The sequence below is a fragment of the Miscanthus floridulus genome, chromosome 12 (assembly GCF_019320115.1).
Source record: "Miscanthus floridulus cultivar M001 chromosome 12, ASM1932011v1, whole genome shotgun sequence".
NCBI classification, from domain to species: Eukaryota; Viridiplantae; Streptophyta; class Magnoliopsida; order Poales; family Poaceae; genus Miscanthus; species Miscanthus floridulus.
Genome location: NC_089591.1, coordinates 17,784,387 through 17,791,480, shown reverse-complemented (window position 1 = coordinate 17,791,480; position 7,094 = coordinate 17,784,387). Strand labels below are relative to the sequence as shown.

The 7,094-nt window shown below is 37.7% G+C and overlaps 1 non-coding gene across 1 annotated transcript; it reads right to left on the bottom strand.

The window, feature by feature from the left end:
• Positions 1-1,233: 1,233 nt before the first annotated feature.
• Positions 1,234-1,342, bottom strand: LOC136498715 (small nucleolar RNA R71). Its single transcript, XR_010769723.1, has one exon. It is a non-coding gene; the product is annotated as a small nucleolar RNA R71 (small nucleolar RNA).
• Between the last annotated feature and the right edge of the window lie 5,752 nt (positions 1,343-7,094).

Genomic DNA, 7,094 nt, shown 5'->3' with positions numbered 1-7,094 from the left:
GATATAAAGATGACTTTAGCCATGACTACTAGGTGTAATTGCACTACTCAATGCATGCTTTGACTTGTAATTAAGAATGACTTAGGAATTATTTCTCTAATATTCTACTTAATCTAATGCCATAGAAAGGAGTACTCTGAGTGATTTATCATTAATCCATACTTATCATATACATAATTTATCCTATGACTTACCCCTGTTGTGAGTAGAATATTGGTAATGGTTTACTTCTCCATCAATAGCATAAGTTATCAATACATGTCCGTGCTAGACCTTCCCTGTGGTAAAATATAAAGAATAATACCTGGAATACTCTCGGGTAAAGTGCTACAATGGTATAATTATCTTTGCGCTTCCAGATTCCTTTGATTTATATATATATATATATATTCTTCCTAGTCACATGAAATATTAAAGTACTTGTTTGTGTCATTCTAGAAGTGGCACTAGGTAGTACCAACAAGCATTTCTAGCACCAACACTAGAGATGACAACTTAGTAAAAGATGCTAAGGATTGTAAACAACATAGGGTGACTACTTAAAACAAGTGACACGTTAATAAATACCAACAAGCATTTTTGGTGCCATTGCGGGGGAAGGTAGCTAGGCAAAGGAAGTATTGATAAACTTATACTCATTGATGTGATCAAAGATAAGCATTGACCTCTGCTCAAACAAGCTTACCCTTGTTTTGTTTACTTGTGTTTCTTATGCAGGGTAATGTATGATTGGTTTTGACCTTCCGATAAACTACATTGATGATCCAGAAGCATTAATTAGGAGGACTAGAACTAAACTAAAGAAAGTCCCAGCTTTAGAATCAAAAGACAACTAGATAAGGCGAAGCTTAACACCTGAATTTGAAGCCATGGCTGACAAGACTCTCTGTGAATTCTCTGCTCCAACTATAGCCAACATCCGAACTAGACCAATAGTCAATGTTGGAGAGATTGGATTCAAGATCAAGCCAACCCTCATCAACATGGTGCAAGCAAGCCTATTTTGTGGAAAGGCACATGAAGATGCGAGTGCATATCTCCAACACTTCCTAGAGATCTATAGCACTTTCACCAACAAAGGAGTGACCCAAGATGCTATATTACTTTGCCTCTTCCCATTCTCACTCTTGGGAAAGGCAAAGCAATGGTTCTACGCCAACAAAGATAGAAATACTACATGGGATAACTGATCCACTGCCTTCCTAGTAAAGTTCTTTCACATAGGCAAGACCAATGCTCTACGTGGAAGAATCTCAAGCTTTCAGTAACAACATGATGAATCTATCCCTAAGGCATGGGAACACTTTCAAGATTACATATTAGAATGTCCCCATCATGGGATGGAGAATTGGCTACTCATGCAGACTTTGTACCATGGGTTGACCAAAAGTACCCATGAGACTATGGATGCTGCTGCTGGAGGTGCATTCCTATCACTCGCCATACCAGCTGCAATAGCTCTTATGGAGAAGATGGCCTCCAACCAAGGTTGGAATGAAGAATGTCTTCAGACCCGCAAGAGAGGTGGAGGTATGCATCAACTCAAGAAGGTATACATGCTGTCTGCCAAGATGGATCTGCTGATGAAGAAGCTCGAAGATCAAGCCAATGAGAAGCAAGAAGTCATGCACATTCATGATTCCTACATGGCATGTGAAGAGTGTGGAAACACTAGGGCATTCATGGAGCAACTGTACTGAGACCCATGAGGATGTGAACTTTGTCAACAACAACTACTTTCATCCTCAATAGAATCAAGGATGGAATCAGCAATAAAGACCGAACGACCAAGGTAATTACCAAGGTAACTATCAAGGTAATAATTTTAATAATTTCTAGCCAATCTAAACTTATGGAGGGATTATCTAGAAAAGTAGCTACCAATGATAAAATTCTAGAGAACATAAATAATAGAATGGATAGCTTTGCTTCTACCATTAAGAACCAGCATAGCTTTAATAAAATGGTAGAATCACAAATAGCTCAGCTGGTAGCTGTTGTTCCTCCGTCTGATAAAGGTAAGATTCTAGGGCCAGAAGATCTAGAAACTGCAAATCTTGTCGATATTCACAATGCAACATACTACTGTATACAACCATCGATGAGAAGGTGGATAGATTATACCTTGCTAAAAAAGAATAGCAATCTAGGAAGACCTATCATCCCCATTACCATTGGACCATACATATTTCAAGAAGCTGTTTATGACTTCGGAGCAAGTCTCAACATCATGCCTAAGGTAATCTATGATAAAATTAATGGAGATACTTTGTTGTACACAAATATACGTTTGCATCTTGCAGATCAGTCACTCTACTACCCCAAGGGAGTTCTTGAAGATGCCATTGTTTGAGTGGGACAATCATATGTTCCCGTAGAATTTGTGGTTTTAAAAATAGGTGGAGATGTAAGGGCACCCATTATTTTGGGCCAACCTTTCCAAAGTACCACAAAAGCCATCATCTACGTAGACAGTGCCAAGATCTGCTTCATAATCAAGGATAAAAAGGAGAAGTTTTCTTTCAAGAACCACATCATGCAATCTCCTAGACATCCGTAGACATCGTACCTACCCGAAGAAACAACAGTGACCAAGAAGAAGAACAACAAGAGAAGAAGGAAGAAGAAGGCCAAGCAGCCACAAGAAGAATCAGTTAACATGATCAACACACTCCGATTATAGTACGACCACCTCCTCGCTTCACCATTCCTTGCTAAGAAGGATGATCCAGGCATACCAACGATCGACTGTACCATTAGACAATGAATCTTTCATAAGACCTTCTATGACATTGGGTCGGGTGTTAACATAATGTCCTAGGTAACGTATGAATATTTATTTGGTGATGAACCTTTGTTCCCTACATATATGCAATTGCAGATGGCGGATCAATCAATCCAATTTTCAGAGGAAATATTGAAAGATGTCATGGTAAGATTACATGATCAGTTTGGCCCTATAGACTTCATGGTTCTAGACATGGGTGAAGAAGAAGATGATACACCTATCATATTGGAAAGACCATTCCTCAACACAACTAACGCGATCATCTACGTCGGATCTAGACAAGTCCACTTCTAATTCCCTAGAGAGAAGGTATGCTATTATTTTAATAGGTATACCACTTATGAGCAGCCGAAGAAGTCCCACTTTAGGAGGAGACGTCGATCATCCCAAAACCAAAAGAATCGACTCCCAAAGAATGAATGGGAGGAAGATGAAGAACCTAAAGAAGTTGTGAAAGATGAAGCTACTCCGCCTAAGGTCAGTCCACAAACAAAGCAGGTGTAGAAGGAAAAGGCGACAATATCTGAAGCACCATTATAAGAGGTGTAACCATCAAGGTCTTTATCCTCGAGACCAACTGATGCACCCAAGGAATGAACAAGATAGGAGAAGAGTCATGTCCAGAGGACTTAAAAATTCAAACCCTCGATAGTTATCCATATTTACTTCCTAGTATTGCATGAATTACTTTTCATTTTAGCATATTTACTTCTCTGCATTAGCATTGCATTTAGAAAAGAAGATAAGAAGTTTCATGACTGCATTACATCATTGCATCATAAATCCTAAGCCCCATGTGAATAAATCTACGGTGTAAATACCCATGGAAATATTCACTGTGGTGGCATAAAAAATTAAAAATACCATACATATATATTTCTTGCATGCATATAAAAATGGAAAATCAAAAAGATATTAGAAAGACATCCTGTTAAAAATCTACCAAAATAGAAATATTTCTAAACTACAAGAACAACTAATCTCTAGACGGTTGACCGCTAACCCTATATCCTAATCCGTTCCACGAGTTTTGGTATTCTTGTTGATATTTTGTAGGATGATGCACCAAGATCAAGAGCACATTCAACCAGTTGTCTTCATGTCATTCCATCCCGGGACAAGAGGGACATCCACTGGCAAATCTGCTCTAAAAAAGATCACTCAACTTCAACATTCGACCACGCTGGCAAAGCTTGGGGGAAAGGCATTCCCATGTATCTAGCTAAGTATTTCTTTCCCTTTTGTTCTATTATTTCTAAGTCATAAAAAGATGCATAACAAACTAAAAGCAAAATAAAAAATTATCTTTGTCTTTTATATATAATAGTAAGGTGTGATCTTAAAAATAAAAAGTGTGTATCTAGTTTTTTCGTTTTTAAGAGCTGAATAAATAAAAGGACTCTGAAGGATAATCTCTTGACATGGAAATGATGAAAAGTTGCTTTGTTGTAATTACTTTCAAGTACCTAGTTTTCAGCCTTGAATTCTCCCAAGTTTTGGATACGACTGTTTTGATATAAGAATTTACTTTGAACTTGAAACTCGTGGGTAGCGTATGCTTGATCTAAGTCTAGGTAATTGATGGATATGATATGAGAAGGTTTGAGCTGTTGTTTATCTTGTTCCAAGTGATACTAAAGTTCTAGAGATTTATCTTTTGAAAAATATGAAAATCCTACATGATGAGCTCCTATATGACAAAGCTTGAATTCCTACCAAAGCCATACATGATATTTAGACTAGAAAAACTTCCACATATATGCTGCTTATTTTGCATTGAGTTTAGTCAAGCTTTGTTGACCCTTATGAGAGGTTTTTCATGCTCTTAAAATCAAGATCACGTACACACCACCCAAATATGCACTACTCCTGCATTGGAGAGGGTAGGCGCAATAACATGCCACTCCATTTAGATCCATCCAAAAATGTTTTACTCCTACACAAGGAAAAACACACCAAAAATATTTTTGATAAGATATTCACCAAACAAATGCTCCGAGTTCTTGTTGCTATCTCTCAAAAGTTTTGTTGCAGAAAAGAGACATGGGGCTATGCAAAAGTTATTCATTAAAAAAGAAAAAAAAGAGAAAAAGGAAAAGGAAATGAGAAAAAATGGACAAGTGTCTGAGATATTAAAAACAATGGGTACTTAGATGCCCGTCTAAAAAGAGAGAAGAAAAGATGAATAAGATAGCCCATGTTTACTTACAAAGTCATTTCTAAATTCTAAAAGAGAGATATGTTTTTAAGGAGCAAAGTACAAATAGTTTAGCCACCATATATATCCACACACATGCACATTTTGATTTGATTGTATGACTCAACTCTCTTTGGATCTGAGGTTTGACTTTACAATATATGTATTGCAACTATGCTCTTTTATGCTTTCTCCACTCCTATGAGCTCCACATAAGCTTTAGTTGTAGGAAGAAAGAAAGGCATACATCACAATTGCCTTGGTGAGAATCCACAAATACCACATATATTGAGAGACTTGAAAGTGTCATACAAAGGAAGCTCTGAGTTTTATTTTGAAAATCTATAAAAATTCTAGAATAATGGTTGAACAAAGAACTTGAGACATAGTGCTTGACTTGATCGTTCTGTCTTTCAATTGCTCAAGACCCAAGTGAAGGCTGAGAAGCCTCATAGTTGAAGGTAATATGAGTGAGTTTGAAAGTCAAATCGGTTCATTCTAATCTGGAGGAGAATTCTTGTTTAAACGCATGTGTACTTTTGAGGAGTGAAAATATTGACGCAACTCTTGATCCATTTACTAAATTTAGCTTTGCTAAGGGACTAGCAAAGGTTAAGCTTGGGATAGTTTGTTGATGGTAGTTAACAACCATTATAAACCATCAATATAACATGCATAAGGGCATAAATATAATCACCAACAAAGGTCTAGGGCTTTAAACTAACAAATTCCACGTGTTTTGGTGAATCTATATTTTCTGTAGGGTTTATCTAGAAAACTATCAAGGTGGACCTACATGTTAGAATTAATCATGATTATCTGCAGTGAAACAGACACCAGAAGACTCAAGAGGACTCCATACTGAGGCAGAGCCTGAGTGGCTGCTAGGTGGGGCCACCCAACCCCACCTATAGGCCGCCCGACCCCCTGGGCCCACATGATAGCCCCTCCTTCGAATGTGAGTTCTCCACCGCCCCCTAGGTTGCATCTACGCCGTTGTTTATGTCGGTTTGATCCAAGGGCTCATGATGGATGCTCCAGCATATATACCTACCCCTGCCACCACCTGAGGCATAAGTCATATGAGAAGATAGAAACCCTAATTATCCTTAGAGCTCCACCAATTCTAGGGCATTGCTAGTTAGGCTAGGTCTAGAGGGAGGCAAGCAGGCTCTGCTTGGATTCCCGATTGTGTCAAGAGCGTGGTTTGGTATAATCTTTGTACCCCCTTTCTTATGCACTACTCCTACATTGGAGAGGGTAGGCGCAATAACATGCAATTCCATCTAGATCCATCCAAAAATGTTTTACTCCTACACTGGGAGAAACACACCAAAAATATTCTTGATAAGATATTCACCAAACAAATGCTCCGAGTTATTGTTGGTATCTCTCAAAAGTTTTGTTGCAGAAAAGAGACATGTGTCTATGCAAAAATTATTCATTAAAAAAGAAAAAAAGAGATGAGAAAAAATGGACAAGTGTTTGAGATATTGAAAACAATGGGTACTTTGATGCCTGCCTAAAAAAAGAGAGAAGAAAAGATGAATAAGATAGCCCATATTTACTTGCAAAGTTGTTTCTAAATTTTAAAAGAGAGATATGTTTTCAAGGAGCAAAGTATAAATAGGTTAGCCACCATATATATCCACACACATGCACATTTTGATTTGATTGTATGACTCAACTCTCTTTGGATCTGAGGTTTGACTTTACAATATATGTATTGCAATTATGCTTTCTCCACTCCTATGAGCTCCACATAAGCTTTAGTTGTAGGAAGAAAGAAAGGCATAACATCACTATTGCCTTGGTGAGAATCCAGAAATACCACATATATTGAGAGACTTGAAAGTGTGATACAAAGGAAGCTCTGAGTTTTATTTTGAAAATCTATAAAAACTCTAGAATAATGGTTGAACAAAGAACTTGAGACATAGAGCTTGACTTGATCATTCTATCTTTCAATTGCTCAAGACCCAAGTGAAGGCTGAGAAGCCCCATAGTTGAAGGTAATATGAGTGAGTTTGAGGTTAGATAGGTTCATTCTAATCCGGAGGAGAATTCTTGTTTAAACACATGTGTACTTTTGAGGAGTGAAAGCATCGA